Source organism: Mytilus galloprovincialis, chromosome 12 (genome assembly GCF_965363235.1).
Source record: "Mytilus galloprovincialis chromosome 12, xbMytGall1.hap1.1, whole genome shotgun sequence".
Taxonomy (NCBI): Eukaryota; Metazoa; Mollusca; class Bivalvia; order Mytilida; family Mytilidae; genus Mytilus; species Mytilus galloprovincialis.
Window position 1 is genome coordinate 43,147,191 of NC_134849.1, and position 21,810 is coordinate 43,169,000.

Consider the following 21,810-nt stretch of genomic DNA (forward strand, 5'->3'; position numbering starts at 1 on the left):
GGTTAAATCTTAGTTTGACTGGACTAATGTTTAATTTTTTCATTTACCTTTGACAGCCATGTATAGCCTTCATTCTTCTGTAATACTGAGGCAGATAACATATTGCTTAATGATGATGATCCACCATAAAACCTATAAATAAAACATATATAATAAAAGCATGGTTTTAAATCAAGGTTATTATGTATAATTGAGTTTAAAAATATAAATCTTTTTCACATGAATAAGACCAACAGTTTGCTCAGTTGAATTGTTTTACATTGTCATTTTTTTGGGCCTTTTATAGCTGACTATGCGGTATGGGCTTGGCTAATTGTTGAAGGCCATATGGTAGCCTATAGCTATTAATTTATGTGTTAGTTGGTCTCTTGTGTAGAACTGTCTCATTGGCAATCATACCACATCTTCTTCTTTTTTTAGATTAAGATGAAGTACAATAGAAATCTCAAAACGACTTTTATTGTAAACTAGTGGGTTAAACAAAATGATCCTTTTCATCAATATGTAAGTGCAACCCCTATAGAATTGAATGCATAATCAAAATCTTAAAAAGTTAACAGAAAATAATTATGAGAAAAGTTCACTTCACCATTTTGTTAAGGTGAACAATAATTGAAAACAAATTATTAAAATACATCAGTCTGGTTACCAGTTTTTTTATCAAATATTTACCGTGACTTTGGGGCTTTGCTTGCCACGATCTGGTTGAAATTTTCGTTTCCCTGTGTTGATCCCATATTCTACAATGTTCCAGCTCTATTACTATATTTCTCCATCAAAGCAGATATCTCTTTTTTTAGGGCATCATTAGAGAGAGATTCACCATTTGGCAAACTCTTATATCTAAAAGTAAACAATAATATATGAAATATTTTTTAAATATTTATAGATAGCACTTTATATATATTTGCAGTGTACTGTATCACATGTATATGATCCATCACCCTGTAAGATTTATCGTTAACTATTTATTCAGTCCTAATTGTACTATTATAACAAACATTTTCATTGATATAAATTTTATTATTATATAATCAATCAGAAACTTTATATAGTACTATTTATAGATTTTCTTTGGGCATCACAATACGATTGACTACATGCGCACTCCCTTGAAGCAAGCTTTTATGAATGTAAAATCTACATAGCAAATATAAAATGTCATTGCAAAATAAAAGTGGTAAAAAATGATGCGAATATTTTTTTGTTTTGTATGTTATTTACATTTATATATACATGTTTTACATAAATTGGATTTAATCAAGTATTTACATGTATACATTACTTAACAAACACAATATCCTTTTCTATGAGATGTAGTCTTTTGCTCATTGATGAAGGTGTATAAATTTACAGTAACCTATTATTGCTGACACAGTGTCTACTATTTTCTAAGGAAGTCTGAGTTGTCTCTTTGCATGGCAATATTACCGCACCTTCTTATTTTCATATGCATACCAATTTTAAGGTGTAATTTATCATGTCTTACATGTATCTATAATTTTCTGGGTCATTCTTATATGTACACCATTCAGCATCTGTACATGAAGTGTGGTCTCCAAAAATGTGTTGGACTAATCTGCTGAAGGCACTCTTTATGTTTTCTGAGGAATCGTTATTTTCTTTTATGGCGTACATGAAGCAGCGTACAAGGTATGGTATGACTTCTGGGTGTTTCAATTCCTTAAACGTTTTAGACAAATCATACAGTTTCTTAGAAAAACCTTTCTTGGTATGGTTCTGATCATCTTTCTTTTGCAGTTCTTTAAAATCAACCTTTAATCTTGCTGTTGTGGTGGAATCATTATCTGCATGGAGAACCTGAATAGGGCATCCATTATCATTTAGATTGTGGGTCATCTCTAAGGCCATATCAGGTTCCATGCCTGTACTTGTTCCCTGCCAATTCTTGCTGCAATCATGTGAAGGGATTGTCTCTTTCCTACCCATATGGTATTCACAGACTCTGCAATTACGGCTTCTATGAGAGTAGTCTATGACTTTACCCGTCATTGTTCCTATCATGCTGGCATGTCCTAAAATTTACAATATAAAGATTATTCTAAGATACATGTATGCACTATTACAGTTATTCTAATATGATTTGCATATCAACAATTACTTGAACGTATCTATCGATTAAATTTTCTTCTGATAAATTAACTCATACACTGAATAAAATTCAGATTCCTTGTAATAAGAAAATTACAAAAAAAAAACGCAAAGTGAAGCAGACCCATGAACATAGGCGAATGTTTCTAAAGTTATCACAAAGTAATTATTATGTTAAGAATTTACAAGCTCCAATGTGACCTTTAGATTTTATTTCCCTAATAATAATTGTGGACAAATTAGTTTAATCCAGTAGTTTTCTATAACTCTTTGTGATGACAGCTGTTATAGTCATATGTATGATATTCTTGCATTACAGTTTTGAAGGTTAATGTTTTATTGCTGAACTGTCAAGTTGAAGGACAGAAAAAAAAGCCCTGTTTATTGAGGTTTTATTGATATGTTTTTATTTTTTCTCTGTATAGTTTGCAATTTTGTTGCATGTACATGGACATCTACTCCTTATCCTGCAATTTTTATTAATCAAGTTAAAGCCTAAATTGTTTTAATTTTCCTGTATTACTATCATAATTCCAACCAGTACCCCGCTTTTGCCACCCTGCATCAAAACTGGCTTCAACCTAAATGACAAAAAATAGAATTAATGAAATAACATGGAGATAGAGAATTTTACGCTTACTGTCATCCAATCAGAACAATGTAGCTATAAACATAGTAAATATAAAAATAAATGGATAATTAGGCTGTCAACATTGTTATTTGTAATAATAAATATAGAATAACCATACATTGTTTTGAAATATAAATGTTAATAGTAAATGGCTAGTGGCTAAGAACCAGGTTGAAAGCGAGGCTATGCATCCTATTTAGAGCCAAGTACAAATGAAGTGGAAGGGAAGGTGAAAAAAGGTGGGGGATTTTTTATCGATTCTGATTTCAGAAATTAAAAAAAAATCTTCAAATACACTGCATGAAATGATACGTTTAAAAAATTTATTCATATATTAAATTTCTAGTTTTGAATTTAATGTCTGATTTATGAAGAATTATTTTAGTAGTTTATTAAAGTTTCATAATTTTGTTAAATTTCCTATTTATTTAAGTTTAATTTCGATTTATGGGTTATTAAATTTGTCATTTATTTGAAAAATAATACCAGTTTAAATTTGTTATTTAAAAGATTTAAATCTAGTTTATCACCGTTAAATTTGTCGTTTAAACATACGTTTATTTTTTAACAAACTACTAATATAAAACAATTTTACTGAAATTTAATTTGGATTAAATAACAAGTTTAAACTAATAAACTTTCCTTTCGGTAAATTTGAAATTTAATGCCAGTTTTCGTAACGTGTGTATGTATGTTGTTTTATATCAATGATTATTTCTTCGTCAACAAATTAAGGCTTCAATACTGTCAGATAAATACATGGTGTACAAATTAGAAAGAAAAAAAGACAACTTTACGATCGGGCTTATCATAATTGTCCAAAAAGAAAGACTTTCGTTGCAAAAATATTAACAACTTGTAATACGTAAATAATTATTCAAATCTTGAAAATCTCCAAATCTTTAGAGATTGTCAATAAAGTAAATGACTGTCTTCGTCAGATTTCCATGGACATTCTGGTTATCTTTTTATCTTTCTCAATAACAGAAAATACAAAACACAACAAAAAACAAGAGCTCTATAAATAATGGCTACATGTAAATCTCATCGTTTGTTTTTTTATCGTTTTATGAGGGAATAATTAAGTAATGAATAGTTTAAACAACATGTATTTATCGCAGTACATAAACACATGCAAATAGAAGATATTTTTAGAAACAAGCAGTCTTGATTATCCCCCTTATTATAGACTAAATATATTTTGCATTTTGACTTTCTTCTTCCACTTGATAATATCTATCATTATCATATTTATACGAAATGAACTTCTATACAGTGCACTTTGTCAGATATTTCTTAAAGATCGTATTATTTTTTTAAATAATATTTATATGGGATGTAACTCTTTTTGTCAACAATGATATCTGCGGAAAATATTCATTTTTAAAATAAGTTATCTCCCATTACATTTGAAAAGCGTAAATATTAAGATAACATTTTATAAAACATTTCTTTTTCTTCTTTTTTTTATATTCAACACTGTTTTACGGATGGATGGATTATCCTTTAAAAAAGTTAAAAAAAAAAAAGCCGCATACTAGTATAAAAGGGCAAAATAAGAAAAAGTAAGAGCTGTTTTAGCGCAAATTTCAAAATATTCACGAAGTACACGGGATCTTTTCTTTTTTCCAACTTGTCGTAATTTGCAACTTACTCTTTCGCAAATAATGTTACCCGTTTGTACAACATAATTCGCTTTTCCGTATGTGAAAGTTACGCGGGCGCATTTAATTTGCGCGCATTGTTTGATTATCTTCATACGTTTGTGCGCATTAGTTTTTCAGAAACACTGTGACAGGTAAATTAAGATAATCCACATTAAAAATGACTGTAGTTGTATTGAACTTGAACATGTTCAAATTTTGAATTACATATTTTTTTTCATAATTCTGTATTTTTTTTTTTATTTTTTTTTAAAGAAATCGAAGACTTAAAAGCAGACTGCAATAAGGACCTCAAATTGGATGTATTATTCATTTTATCTATTTGTTTCATTCGTAAACACAATCTTACGTTTTGGACAGGTCATATGTGCCTTCCTCTTTTTCTTATTTCCTATGAGTTAAAAAACGATTATACATTTTTAAACAAATCGTGCATTATAAAATTGAGAATGGAAATGGGGAATGTATCAAAGTGACAACAATCCGACCACAGAAAAAAAAAAACCAGCAGAAGTTTACCAACAGGTCTTCAATGTAACGAGAAATTCCAGCACCCGGAAGCGTCCTTCAGTTGGCCCCTAAACAAATATATACTAGTTCAGTGATAATGAACGCCATACTAATTTCCAAATTGTACACAAGAAACTAAAATCAAAATAATACAAGACTAACAAAGACCAGAGGCTCCTGACTTGGGACAGGCGCAGAAATGCGGCGGGGTTAAACATGTTTATGAGTTCTCAACCCTCTCCCTATACCTCTAGCCAACGTAGAAAATAACAATACGTACATTTAAAATTCAATTCAAGAGAAGTCCGAGTCTGATGTCAGAAGATGTAACCAAAGAAAATAAACAAAATGACAATTATACATGAATAACAACAGACTCCTAGCAGTTAACTGACCTGCCAGCTCCAGACTTCAATTAAACTGATTGAAAGATTATGATTTCATCATATGAGTATCAGGCACAATCCTTCCCGTTAGGGGTTTAGTATCATACCATCATAACATATATGAATAGAACATAACCCGTGTCATGGCAACATGACGACCTGATTTGAAAAAAACAAAGAAACAATTGCAATAAATTCAGGATCTTCTTTTGAAATCATACAGTGAAGATCACTTCTAATCTCCCGATAGAACTGTCAAAATAATCTGTCCGAGGACACCAATTAACTCATCATAGATACCAGGACTAAATTTAGTATATATGCCAGACGCGCGTTACATGTACGTCTCATCAGTGACGCTCGAATCCAAAAAAGGCCAAATAAAGTACGAAGTTGAAGAGCATTCAGAACCAAAATTCCTAAAAGTTTTGCTAAATACAGCTCAGGTAATCTATGCCTGAGGTAGAAAAACCATAGTATTTAAAAAAAAATCAATCAGTTCTAGGTAGAATTGTCTGAATCAGTCTTAGGATAGAACTATCTTAAACAGTTAGTCGTAGAACTGTGATCAGACCTGACCAAATCAATTCTTACCGTGGAAATGTCGGCAGAAGTGACTAAATCAGTTCTTACCGTAGAACTATCAACAGAACTGTCTAAAAGTTTTCTAGCTGTAGAACTGTCCAAACCTGTCAGGATAGTATAAAGCAGTTCTAACTGAGGCCAGTGCAGTTACGGGCATATATATATAATTTTTCTAAACATCACCACAACAATAATAGATCTGTAAATTTGCTTTCGCAATTGTTTTGTTCTTTAGTTCCTAGCCGGGATTCGAACTCATGCTATTGAAATATCGTGACCGTTGACCAGGTGTTACTTTTCTTCGTCAGTTTTAATCTGGCGTCTTAATACTGCACATGATATATAAGGTTTGAAGATGGAATTGTTACAGATCAGCTGAGATATCTATAATATACAAGTCTAAATTTCAAAGAAATGTTCAAACCTACATATATATTCATAAATAAACAAGTCGTAATTAAATATATTTATATATATATATATATATATATTATTCTTTAGACTTATTTATATTCAAGACAAAGAGTTCTTAAAACTGTTCTATAGACAGAACTGACTAAATCAAATATAGCCAACTCATTTCTAATCGTAGAACTGTTCTAGTCGTAGAACTACATCTGAAACTGTTCTAGGATAGAACTGTCAAGAGCAGTTCTAGGTAGAACTATCTAAATCAGTTATAGCTTAGAACTGTTCTAGCTAGATCTAGAACTGTCGAAAAGGTGTCAGGATGACAGCTCTATATAATATCCGAGAACAGTTCTCCTGACAGCTTCTGACAGTTTTGGTGAAAGGTTTGAAGTTATCTCCACTGCAGATGTCTACTGAATCCAATAATCAATGGCTCGATTCTTTACATAATGGGAAATTTATAGGTAAAACTTTTTAAAAAGAAAGAGCAATTTTTGCCTCCCCCTCTCCCCCCAAAATTAGCAAAAAAATCTGAATAAAATGTACACTTCGTATACTAGTATATGCGCAATGCAAGGCGGTGTTGTCATAGAAGTTAGAAATAAAAAGTACAGCGGGGAGGAAGTTATATCCGAGGAAGTCACGGATCAGATCTACTCTAACATAGTAAGGTTGATTTTGTAGGCACTTATATATATCGACCTTATATATTTACCAATATATTTCCAATGACGTAACATAATATGTATATATCTGTGTGCACCTTATCTACTATTGTACCTATCTGATCACGTGACAAACAATCCACTTTATATCCCAGCTGTAGGTTCGAGAAAGCATTCTAGTAAAGTAACTTTATAAATTTAGGTCAAAGTTAAAGATGTCAATATACTAATTACTTAAGCAATTTGAAGGAAACCATAAAAAAATCCCCCTTTTTCTCCTCACTTCTAGACGGTTTGAGCAATAACCAACAGAGTCAATCCAATGTGGTATGTTTATTTGTAGTACTATTTCATATAGTCAATACACTCAATATACACAAGTTATTGTCCGGAAACCACAAAAACCTTGTTTCCACTCCCTATTTTTGGCCCTAATTCCAACATGGAACCATTATCACAAAAGTCAATCACAACCTTTCTTGTTTGGTATGGAAACTTGTGGTACAAATTCAGAGAGTTCCATTCACTTATAAACAAAATGCAAGAAATTTTCAGGAAAAAAAATAATGCTTATTTTGACAACTTTTTGGTCCCTTAGACTAATTCCTATATCCTTCAAATTCAAGGGTAACACTTATTTGGGTTATTTAGCCTTATACTTAAGTCTTATAAACTGGGTGGCCGGACATATACACGGACACAACCGGACTCCCGGTAATTTTGTGTTGCAGGATTCGCACAACGCTGATTATTGCTCCCGTTTGAGACCAGACACCGTTATGATACGAAAAGTAAAAAAGTCGGATTACCATCCTCAATGATCTGGAATGTCCTATTATTGCCCGATATCTATAGTATACGTTCGTAACATTATCCTACGGCTCGGAGAGGTCCAAATGAGGTGACTTCTCGTAACATTCGGGCAAACTCGATTTTGTCTAGTCGGATTTCAATCGTGATTATGTCGTGACAGATTATGCTGTATCGGATAAAAATCGGAACAATGTTCTGTGTTTTCAAGACGATGTCCTGTGGAACGGGCATGATCTGGAGAGATTTGTCATTGGGTCTTTTTCGGATTGAGTCCAGATTGCATCCCGATTACGAACCGTCTTTGACGAACTCGTTTCGAAACAGTCCCGTAATTAATACCGGACAATTACTGAACACGATACGACTGAGTTTAGACAAAGCCGGTTGCAATGTGGTACAGCAGACTGTGCTAGGATTGCGTTCCGACAATACCTGAACACAAACAATATGGCGACAGCCTTTTTAATTTAAAGGATATCTCCCGTCAGCGTCGGTTCACTGTCTGACGGGTCACTGTCTGATGTCCGTCGGATACCATTCGACAGAAAAGGGGCGCTGTTGGGATAAATTCGGTTGTTTGTAACCATGGGAAAGATGCAAACCGATTAGAATCGGATTGAAAACGGGATATATATATATAATTGGGATAAGTTCGGATGGAACCTGCTGAATTTGGACGCTTCTTGAACAATATCTGATTATTTTCATGATTAAATAAATATTATGACTATCTCTTAACACAAGTCAGCCATTTATCGTCCCCTTCGGAAGAATTATCATCATTTCTTAAGACCACTCTCGCAAAAAATTGTGTCAATGGAGAGCCGAAAATTCAGTCCCTGAAATTTTCTCCCCGGAACAGTGTATGTCGTTTGTTTTTGTGGTTCATAAGTGTTTCTCGTTTTTCAGTTTTATATAGATCAGACCGGTACCGTTGGTTTTTCCGTTTGGATGTTTGTTTCACCAGTAATTTGTAATCCCTTTATAGCTTGGTGTTCGGTGTGAACATAGGCTCCGTGTTAAGGACCGTACCTTGCATTGACCTATAATGGTTTACTTTATTAAATTGTGACTTGGATGGAGAGTTGTCTCATTGTCACTCATACCACATCTTCCTATATATGTGAATATTTTATCTGCGCACGTACAACCTTTCATAAAGTCTTGTAGCAGTCATTTGTACTCGTGCATGTGCATGGTTAAGTATAGGAATCAAAAGCGATCGAATTTGGTAGGTTTCTAATATAGATCAGGTTTGGATTTATTAATAGTGGTAGTAGTCGGTGAGTGATCCAGAAGCATTGTTCGAGTAAATCTAGAAAACAGATAAAACACAGATTAATGGCACTGAGCTCCAAGCGATCGTATATAATTATTTATCAAGTACAAATCAAGCTAATCGAGTACTGACCAGTAATATATGTAGGACAGAAAGTCACTAGACTAAAAAATGTCACAGACAAAAAGTCACTTGACAAAATAGTCACTATTTAGTTCTGAGATTAATTTTCTTTGAAAAAAAACACTTATTCAAAAAACTAAATGGGGAATGTGTCCATGGGCCACATGCAGATAATGCCCCCGCTTGCATAAAACGTTACAAAGGCCCATAAATAAAGAACATGAAAAGTGACTCTACCGAAGCAAGTGTGTTCCTGATGTGAGTTTTGTGGCATTGAACATTTTTAAACTTCATAACATTTGGTTGAGGCAATCTCGAGTTAGAGAAGGGAAACGAAAAATTCAGCAATTTTGCGTGTAAAAGACACAACTCTAGAACGGTGAAATTAATGAGACCAAAATTCAAACTTGATATGATTTTATGTAATAATAAGCATTGTGTATGAGTTTCAAAACATTTGTTTAAGGCAAACCACAGTTAAAGAACGGATAAATTTTTTTGAACGTACGGACGTATTTAGTACATTTTTACGTATGCGTACGATCGGACAAGGTTAAAATTAAATGCCTACTCCGTAACGGCGTGACAGATTGTAAGTGTGACTGTTTGTTCTATCAAATTTATGACTTTCCATACCCGTAGCCAGGGGGCTCGGACGACCCCCCTCCCCCCACCTTGAAACCAAATTAGCACTGTTAAAGTCAACGTTCTGTTCGAATTGTGACTGTTAAAGTCGAGATCGTGAGTCTAAATGGTCCGAGTATACACAGTTATTTCGTAGTGCATTTCTTTTAGACAATAAATGAAAATTTAAAAAATCCCACCTGCGCTTTCTCTATAATATTTTTACAGCGTGTTGTACTACTTTTGGGACAAATTATATCAAAATTATAGAAAACTTCATCAGCTCTAACTCAAAATATGGTCAATTTTATGTTAAGGGGGTCTTGAAGTCTTTTGACAACTTCCGAAGTGCTATTTTTTTACCTTTTTTCAGCTGGACCTAATCACTACTTTACATCAATTTTTATGACCCAAATTTTTTTACAGTGTCATTTCACCCACCAACTTACTATATGAGGCATAAAGCATGGAGAAATAAATTTGGAAGGGGTATAACAAAAATTGGCAAGTAACACAATGTCCACACTAAGGACTATATTCGTGGACAACGAAAATCAAACGAAAATCAAAGGACGATAAATGTTTACTCGGACCAAATACACATCCCTCTTTGAACATTCCTGGCTACGGGCATGCTTTCTGTCTTGTGACTTTTGTCCCGTGACTTTCTGTCCGTTTACCTAAACTTTATTTGTATGATGACCTATCTTGATCTCTCTCTGTATGTACTAACATTTCCCGACGAATATCTAGTGCATGAATTCTTCTTCTTGATCCTATTCGAATTGTATTGCCTTTCAACAGGTATCGCACAGAAATTTGAATCAGTGCCATGTAAGATAGACACTCGAACGTTCGTTTTCGTTAAACGAGTCAAATCAAGTCTTCTGGTGGCTTAATCGATCTGTGTTGATTGAGTCTGATCGACAATGTGAACCTTGCTTTGTTACTAAACTCGATACTTCAATATTTAACTTCTCTTTTCTAATTCGATGTTTGACTTAAATATTGATAAGAACTCGATGGTGGGCTCTGTTTTATATGAAACCTGCCTGGACTAAATTTTTGAACTTTTTTGGCAGTCAAATCGGCAATTTTAAAATAAAATGTAAGCCCAAATTAGCGGCCCAAGAAACCCAAATTAGTAGTTTAATTAACCACAAAGGTAAAAGAAATATTTTATAATGATTATCTTTTTTGCAAAACATAATACCCAGACGGGTTATTAAAATGCAAACATAATTTATGCATATAACTACGACGATGTGGTATGATACGGATCGATAACGAAGCAGTACAGAAACAAACATGTAGATACATGTACAGTTTCGATCAAATTCTGTCGATCTGCGTGCTGTCATTTGAAAGACCTATATATATATATACAACTCGTCTAAACATCAACCCAACAATGTTAGATCTGTAAATTTATATATATATATATAGTTGTTAATGTCTGTGTCATTTTGGTCCTTTGTGGATAGTTGTCTCATTGGCAATCATACCATATCTTCTTTTTTATAATTCCTCTTTATTTTCAAGGAATCCCTATTGCCAGTAAGATTTTATTGAAATATTAATGTTTATTATATAGATATCAAAATAAATAGACATTTCAAAAAAGTTTTCCCAAAAAGGACCTTTAATTTTGAATTTAATTTGTTCGTTTTTTGGAGGAAGATGTCAGCCATTGAGACTCTATATACCTGCAGTGGCGGATCCATAATTTTTCATTAGGGGGGTTGGGGGTGCTGACTGACTCAATGGGGGGGGGGGCTCTAATCATGCTTCAGTGATTTCCTATATAATCATCTTTTTTTTCCCTCCAGGAAACGGGGGTCCCGGCCACCACCCCCCCCCCCCCTCGGATCCGCCTTTGACCTGTCCCTTTTCAAATATTTTTTATTTAAACATGATATATACCCATGTATATTTCAAGATATTTATATAACAAAATGGAGATCTAAACCTATATATTTATCTGTACATTACCACTCCCTCTTAAAACATGCTTAGCGACAATTGCAAATTCCTACAGTCTATTTACTAAGATGTCAAATTGGTGCAAATTTCAAAATACTGCCGGAAACATCTGACACATTTACAAATGTGGTTTTAACCGCAACACAATAAATATATATAATTGCATCAGACACTTAATTAGAAATAACCCTGACCGTTTTAAATTTCCCACCCTTTTCATATTTTAATGAAGCTTGAAAGACTTATTGCATTAAGTTCCATGATAAGAATAAGGAATTTAACTAGCGGATCCAGAAATGATATAAGTGGGGACCCACTGACTGCCTAAGAGGGGTCCGCTCTGGTCATGCTTCAGTGATAATCAACCAATTTTTCACAGAAACCCGGGGCGGGGGAGCTCCCTGGTCCCCCTTCTAAATTTTAAACGTCCTCTTTTATAATTTTGACGAGTCCTCTCCCCAAAACTACAGTTAAATATGCTTTTCGAGAGTCTTTATTGTAGCAGGCTATTATTAATACGACTAAACTTTTATCTTCCAAAGTTAATCATTCAATTTTTGAATGTTGACCTTGCTATAGAAATTTTATAATTAGGAAAAACAAGTTGTGCACATTAACAACACTCCAGTCTGAACACTCTTAAATTATCTAGTGAAACTGTCAAGGCAACTTATCAGTAACTACATAACTTCAAACTAGCATGTAATTTATATCAACCCCATGCAACTAGGTACACAGCTGCATTCAATGAAACATGATCAGAGATAAAAATAGATGTAAATTCTGAATCAGATCCTTTGAGTTTCTATTCGATAAAACATATAAACGGGGAAAAAAAGGGGGGGGGGGTATTAGAAGAAAATTATCTTTAATTTCAAATAAACTGATGTATTCAAATTGGGACCATAACAATCAAATTCCAATATAACGATATCAGTGATTGCTCATCATTTGCACCTATCAGATCTGCATTTCTATTGCATCGAATTTTTTTTATTACATTTTCGTCGAATTTGTGTTTCATTTGCGCTGTTTGTGTACGTGTAAATTACAGGGTCGTTTTGATCATTATAAATCTCTTCCGTTAGCCAGTACATTAGTTTTGAATTGTCAATCATAACATGTATATAACTGGTGTAACATACTCAAAGGGGAGAGGGGGTGAAAGTAGGCTTCCGAGCAGGATTATAAAAAGGAAGATGTGGTATGGTTGCCAATGAAATAACTCTCCACAAAAGACAAAAATGACACAGAAATTAACAACTATGGGTTACCGTACGGCCTTCAACAATGAGCATAATTAGCTATAAAAGGTCCCTATATGACAATGTAAAACAATTTAAACGAGAAAACTAACGGCTTAATTTGTGTACAATAAATGAACGAAAAACAAATATGAAACACATAAACAAACGACGACCACTGAATAACAGGCGCCTGGCTTGGGACAGGCACATACATAAATAATGTGGTGGGGTTAAACATGTTAGCGGGATCCCAACCCTCGCCATAACCTTGGACAATGGTAAAACTGTACAAATTAAGAACGAATTTAGTCAATTTTAAAAATTACTAGTAAAAGATAAAAGCACTCTGTTTACATCCATGAAAATTTGCACCGTTATTTTACAGTTTTCTACGCGTGCAGCTGACAAGCTATGAGACGGCTAACTTGAAGTTCAACATATATAAGTACAACATCTAAGAATGCATGAAATTGTCATCAGACGGATTTGAGCGTCAGACATAATGTCAAACGTGAACCAGTCCTCGATTTCATGAGGGAAGGAATGGTCACCGAAAAACTGCGATACCCATAAACCAATATCACTTGAGTTCTCTCTATACTGACCCCCCCACACACACACACACCAGTTATTTCTGCTCCAGATGAAAACGACAACAGCCTATTTGCAGGGAAGAACAATTATTATGACAATTCATAACATATGCATATAAATGGCGAGCAGAAGAGGTTTATTCTAATACTAAAAAAAATAACATCCACAAGAAATTTACATGAACACAAACGGCGCAAAAGAAAGATCGAACATTTTAAAAAATGTCTTACGCCCATCATCAGCAATGGTTCCGACGAGTTTGAAAATCTGGTCCGACCAGTTTTTTTAAAATGTGTTAAAGCTTCAGAAATACGGAAAAATTTTACAAAAAAATTGCATTGTAAATAAAATCATCATAGATACAAGAATTTATGCCAGACGCGCGTTTCGTATAAAAAAGACTCATCAATCCGAATAAAAAAAAAGTTAAGGCCAAATAAAGTACAAAGTTGAAGAGCATTGGGTACCAAAGCGCTCTCATGACGACAATTTTGACAGATATTTATAAAAAATATATTAAATGTCTATATTATATGAGCAATGTCTAGTACTAGTTCTAAGTTCAATACTGGTCCCTTTTCTTTTACCGTCTGAGCCATTACGGCATTATTAACGATTCATCTCTGATATAAGTTTGATTCACAATTGACAAGAATTTTACATGAAAGGGCTAACAAACCAGGTGGCTAGACAGAAACACGGACACGTTCGGACGCCCATAGAAAAGTTATATGTCCACCGCAACGCATGTCGCGTAGGGTGATACATTTAAGAATTATAAAGAAGAACAGTGCTGACTGCCAAGCTTCTCGCCAAAATATATATAAGAGCGATATCATTGACACGATTACTGATAAGAACTTTTTTTTTACATGTATGCACTAATTTCCGAAGTTTACAAAAATGAAATCCGATCATCATCCCGTTCACAAAAACATAAATGTTATAGCATACCGCCTATATATGATTATCACACAGTCATGTCCCATGGCGAACAAGGTGGGTTCAAATAACATAAGAAGTGATTTTTTTTATTATTATTTAACTTATATGTGTTAACGTCATGTTTCTAAAAATGTGGGCGAATGAAAGAAATAATAATTGGCAAAAATGAAAAGATGTTCAACGAATGATTAAGAAAGACTATGGCAATTCAGATTTAAATGAATAACGTATAAAATTATAACATCCTTTTTAGGAACTACATATGCATGCAGAAGATCCCTCCCCAGCCTCCTTCTGACACCACTGAATAAAACAACATAGGTTTGCATACATTTCATTTAGCAAAAAGCAATACAAAAGTAAAACGTAAATTATGTGTGTCTATAAGACACGTTTAATTACCCAAGCTATATATAGTTGATTTCTAATTTGAAGTCCAATTATTAGTAATACTAGTAATGTATATGAATATATATTTGAAAAAAAAAATCCTATATACTGTATATATATATATATAAAAGAAGATGTGGCATGAATGCCAACGAGACAACTCTCAACAAGAGACCAAAATGACACAGAAATTAACAAATATAGGTTACCCTACGGCCTTCAGCAATGAGCGAAGCCAATACCGCTTAGTAAGCAATAAAAGGCCCCGAAATGACAATGTAAAACAATTCAAACGAGAAAACTAACGGCCTTATTTATATATATATAAAAAAAAAAAAATAACGAAAAACAAATATGTAACACATCAACAAACGACAACCACTGAATTACAGGCTCCTGACTTTGGATAGGAACATACTTATATTAGGTGACGGGGTTAAACAAGTTAGCGGGATCCCAACACTCACCCTAACCTTGGACAATGGTATAACAGTACAAAATAAGAACGAACTATATATATATATAGATAATCAGTTGAAACGGCTTAACTCATCAGATGACAAAACTGCATGTGGACGTGGCCGGGTACTTGTACATCCTAACAAAAAAAAGACACTAGGAACAGATCTGAGAGTACTCGAAGTTAACTGACAGATAGTTCAAAGCCACTAACAACTAATCATTTAAGACGAAATATGGACTTGCACATCACTATCATGCGTATAAACATCCTAGTTGCGGAACTAGAAATATTCATAAGTGGGGCTCAGTGACTGACGAAAAGGCCAGGGGCTTGTTCCAGTCTTGTTTCGGTGCTTCTTTTATAATCAACAATAAAAAAATACCCAAAAGGGGGAGCAGGCCACCTGACACCGGATTCGCTTGATACGCCTCTGCATCCTACAAGATATCAAGGTCGTTGCTTAGAAAATGTAGGAGTAGCTCTAGATGCTTGTAATATACATAATTGTTAAGGTTCTACTCGGTCTTCCTGGCATTTAAGTATATTTGACAAAAATCAAAATGCCGAGGTATACATGCATAAACATCTCAATTGTGTGGTCAGGCAACCTCTGAAATATAAAAACTGTATAGTTCAACAAAAGTCGGAAAAGGAAGCAAGACAAACCATGATCTCTCTCTCTCTCTCTCTCTGCATTTTATGATAAAATGTATCCAACTACCTTGCATGTTGAGGATATTTGACTTAAAGTGTTTCAGTTGCAACTCAAAAACTTTACGAGGTGATAATACAATTGAGAAAGGAAATGGTGAATGTGTCAAAGCGACAACCACCCGACCATGCATAGAGCAGACAACAGCCGAAGGCAACCAATGGGTCTTCAATGTAGCGAGAATTCCCGCACCCGTAGATGTCCTTCAGCTGACCCCTAAAAATATGCATACTAGTACAGTGATAATAGACGTCATATATATATATATATATACTAAACTCCGAATTATACACAAGAAACTAAAATCAAAAATCATACAAGACAAACAATTAAAGGCCAGAGGCTCCTGACTTGGGACAGGCGCAAAATTGCATAGTCAGACAAACCAATCTATATATATAGCTGGACGAACAAACGAACAGGTAGACGAACGAACCTGTAGGCGATAAATTAATATACCCTACGATGAAAGTGGGGTCATAAAAATCAAAACCTCATAGTGATCAATTTGTTTAAACATTTCTCTTCAGTTTTTTAGATTTCTTAAACCGTTCTAAATTTGAGTCTCTGAATTGAAAGTTAATTTTTCAGGGATCCGATTGTTGCTTTCTGCCAAATTCGGTTTTTTGTTTTGTTCTCGATTTCACATATTCTAGGATATTGTTTCACATTTTGTCACATCGGGACATTTTATAAATTATTACGTATATATATATATACTAGTACACTTCGCATGTGTTGGTTGATTGTCGAAGGTTGTACGTCGAGCTCGTTGATTAATTCGACGGGTGCATGGATAGTTACAATACATGTGTCGGATCGGCAATTATACAACTTTTTCTGTTATTTCCGTATTTTGCGTGGAATTCTCGCCGCGTCGAAGACCTATTGGATGCCTTCGGCTATTGTCGTTGTCAATTTTACATATTCCCCATTTCCATTCTCAATTATGAATTCCAGATTTCAGCAGAACTGGGAACATGATAAGTTACTCTCGTTTTTCTATTTTATTTTCGTCTCAATTTTTACCCGACGCTGAATATAGTAAGCTTTGTCATAGGCGAATTAATCCAGGGGGGAGGGGTCTCCCTTTCGTGGGATTTATTTTTTTTTTATTATATAGTATATAGGGAATCACTAAAGCATGACTGGAGAGACCCCCCACCCCACTTAAGGTCAGTCCCCCCCTGAAAAGTTCTGGATCCACCACTTTTTGTCTTATCCGATATTATACTCTAAATTTTTAACTGTCAAAACTATAAATAACTCTTCCGTTTAAAATTCAAAATACATGAATCGTCCATCAACAATTTGAAACACTTTAATTCTTTTCTTGTATGTTTGGGAAAGCCGCTAAGACTTCACGAACCGTTCCCTTTTCATTCATTGTGCACACCAGACCAGAATATATGTATACCCTGTCATATATTTGTTTAAAAAAAAAATATATTGCCATTCATTCTAAAAACGAAGCTGAACTTTTAAGAATCATTTTTACAACTTATTTTCAATAGCTGCAAATGTTAAATAACACCAAGATTAAAAGATATATATATGTTAACTTGTTACATTTGCAAATGGGGTAAATAAACTCATCATAAATACTAGGATTGAAATTTTACATTTACGACGGACGGGTATGTCGTTTACAAAAGACTCATCAATGATCCTCGAGTAAAATGTGTGAATAAGGTAAAATGAAACTGACCATTTAACTTCAAAAAAGGCGAAGCGCAAACATTTTTTTAGTTTTTCAACGCTATCTTCTTCACCACAATATGTGTCTTCATCAAAATTGGAAATGATAATATTTTTTAAAGAAAAATCTTTACCTTCGTCGCATTATACTATTAACAAATTCGAAATATACTGCTTAACAAAAAAGTTAAGCAACAGATACATTCAAGTCAAATTTATCTTAATTTCTGTCCAGTTTTTCCATTTTCAAGTATCACGCATTATGGTTCACTTTCTTTCGTGTAATAATAAGATCACTTGTATACTTCTATTAACACACACAATAGGTGTTGTTTATTTGTTGAAATATATGATTAAAATATGTGCTGCTGAACTTATTTTACCCAGTATAGTATAATAGACTAGTATTTCCAAGACAATATATATTGTTCAATTTTCTGTGGTGTTTGATAATGACCCAGTGACCTACAACTTTTATAATAGATAAACCACATGTTGTGCACATTGGCAACGCTTCTGAATCAGTATAAAAAGTATGAATTATTTGTTAAACTAGTGTAAAATGTGGTGTGGAATAATTGGTAAAGGCAAAAATATCCGGCTATTTAAATTGACCCGATAAGCTAACATGATTTTGAATTGATTTTGGAAATATTACACTTAATCCAAGTTTACAATTTTTTATTATGTATATTTTTTGTTTTTGTTTGTTTTGCAAATATAGAATTATTATGTTGAATATTTTAATGAGAAAACCTTAAATAAACCATTTTTTTTTCTTTTACTGAAAAAACAAATGGGATTACTAAACCATCATAGCACAACCAAGTAAAAAAGTGTCCATTAATTTATACTAAAATTATAAGATCATAGAACATTCACATTCCGTCAAAATGAAGATAAATAAAAAAAAATCGTTAAGGAGGAGTAGGCGTTGTTTATGTTGTGCAAATGGAATGAATAATTCCCCTATTCAATCCTTCTTCTGGCCAATTATTTGAAAAAGGGGGCCTTTGATTACTGTTACCCTAGCTTGCATGCCCTTCAACATAATACATCCCCCAAAGAATATAGATTGCATATTCATATAAGTCTGAAAATCAAACCTAATAGAGTTACGGAATCAGATGTTTAGGCTGACATTTTTTGTTGTCAATTTACATTTGCTCAGGTCTGTCTACATGTTCACCAGTTTTTGAATCATCCACTAGTCTGGGTTTTTTTTACTTTCACAAGTCTCTCTTACATGCCGAGAAATCCTAGCTAAAAATTCCGGTGGACCTCCTACGGCACCCATAAGTAGATACAGATTTAATTTCATTCATCAAATTAATTTATGACCTTTATGTACGTCTCGCTAAGAACACGACCATATACCAAATGGTCAATATTAATCATCCATGTAATTTGCTCTATGTGATATTTGCAGAATTTCAACGGAGGCAATTTCTTGGCATGGACCCCTTGTCTGTCTATATGATCCTCAACAGTCTGACTATGCGTCCACAAGTCTCTGCGTTTTCACCGGTCTCTATGTGTCCGTCAGTCTATCTCCGTGTTTACAAGTCTATCTATATGTTTTTCCCGCCAGGTTACGTTTCTACTAGCAGTTTGTCTCCATGTTCTACACGTCCACCAGTCTGCTTATGTATATACCAGTCTGGCTACAAATTTACAAGAATATTATTTGCATCATTTACTAAGCCTGTCTGGATATGTCGTCTGTTGGATTTGCTTGAATCTCAAATTCTGAAGATGATGATATATCTCATAGTAAAGTTGTTAATACAATAATGTACCAGTACTTCAGGGACGACATAAAAAATCAATAAAGGATAAAAAAAAAACTTAATTCAAATAGTTAGGAAGGGGTCAAATTGCTGCAAGTTTTGTATAAATTGACATCGATTTTACATACAATGTATATTCTTATTGGTCAATCATTTTTTCCCAAATTAAGTTAAGAGGGTGGGGGAGGATGTTGGGGGTCAGTGAAAAAACTATATGAATTAAGTTTTCATCCATCATTGAACTTTTGATGTCGTCTCTTAGTCTATCAGTTTCCATCTCCATGCAGGACTCGAGTTCTGATAAATGTTCTATAACAGTTAAAGATTCATCTATACAGTACGTTCTTCTGAAATTTAAGTCAGTCTTCTCGGTCAGAAGCAAAGGAATGCCCGATTAGCGCTGCTGGATTTGCCAGGGGCAAGTGGAGGACGAGTAGATATCGACACGCTTATTTCAGTTATTCGACGAAGAATTTCAACACATATCTCATTTAACACCAACATTACACAATAATGTACGTCAACATGGAGTCAGTAACTGAGGTAACATTAAAATAATTTAGAGTCAATATCTTGGATAATTCTGATTTCTGTATACAGTTTATAATACACATATCACTGTCATGAATCACGGTTTTTTTTTATAGTAAGAAGGCTCTTACTATTATCGGAACTTTGGGATAGGACAATTTCTTTCCCTTCCCCCTTTTTTTCAATGTCCGTTATTATTTTGTCTCTCTTTAGTAATATATCCGTGAACACTGTGAATAGTAAACTAGGAATAGATAGTAAATAGAAAACCAATTATTTTGTAGTGTATTTATGTTCTAATGACACAAACAGACGCGAAACAAAATAATAATAGAAAACGTCGGAAAAAATAACAGATTTTGGAAAAAAGGGTAGGAAAAAAATGTCCTGACCCCAAATACCTATGCCCACTATTAAAGCAATAATTTGAAAAATATATATTAAGGGTTAAACAAATGTGTGATTATAATGAGTCCAGGTAACTCGATCAACTTGATTTATGTATGAAAAATTATATTTATTATCTGGTCATGTCCCGCGGTTTTTTGTAATGTTGTTAAAATAACAGTGTAAGTTAAGACCAAAAAGTATACCAGGAAAATACTTTATTATCTGTACTAGTTAATTTCTGAAGATCATATTTCTGTCATGTATTCTGTAATTCACATCCTGTAAACCCTTATAATAGCGTATATTATCTCAATCTATCAATTAGGATACATTATTTTATTTGGCTTACTAATATATTACTGGTATTTAGTGCGACCGTGCACCTTTCGGTTGCCTCGAGTGTTTTCTATATTGCAATGTTTACTCGTCATGTTGCGGGATTTTCAAATCTGAAAAGAAGAACAGCACGATTTTCGATTTGGTGACCGTATTACTTATAGATATTTATACATTACATAACCCTACACAATCAATTTACTTTTTATGATTATTCTGATATGCATGCGCAATATATTTTATTCCCAAAACCTTAAGTTATAAAAAGGAGGTGACAGGGTCAGGGCGTCGACGTGCAAACCCAAATTATTATTTAAAGATTATTGGATAGTTTGCTTGTTCTATAGGTACATGTACCTAACTTACCAGGTGACAATACAAGTTGTACCCTTGATATTGGTATACAATCAAATTCTTAGTGATATATAAATAAGAAGATGTGGTATGATTGCCATTATGGGCTTTGCTCATTGTTGAAGTCTGTACGGTGACCTATAGTTGTAAATGTCTGTGTCATTTTAGTCTCTTGGGTCAATGAGACAACTGTCCACAAGAGACCAAAATGTCCAATGAGACAACTGTCCACAAGAGACCAAAATGACACAGACATTAACAACTATAGGTCACCGTACGGCCTTCAACAATGAGCAAAGCCCATACCGCATAGTCAGCTAAAAGGTCCTGATATGACAATGTAAAACAATTTAAATGAGAAAACTAAGATATGTACATTATTTATGCTTTATACATGGTATATGAAGATTAAAAAGATTAAAGTAAACAATGTTGTACATGTATGTTTCTAAAATATAAGCTATCCACAAATGACCAACTGATGTCAATGCAATTACTAGCCCCACACATCATACATACATGTAGGTCACCATACTTCCTTCATTTATATTATAATTATTGCTTTTTATATACA

The 21,810-nt window shown here is 33.7% G+C and overlaps 1 long non-coding RNA gene across 1 annotated transcript in view; it reads right to left on the bottom strand.

Annotated features, from left to right (window-relative positions):
- Nucleotides 1-2,610: 2,610 nt before the first annotated feature.
- The window catches only part of LOC143053841 (uncharacterized), a 67,074-nt gene continuing 47,874 nt past the window's right edge, over nucleotides 2,611-21,810 (bottom strand). The window contains exon 3 of the long non-coding RNA XR_012971476.1: nucleotides 2,611-2,693. This is a non-coding gene — a long non-coding RNA (uncharacterized LOC143053841). The remainder of the gene's footprint in view (nucleotides 2,694-21,810) is intronic.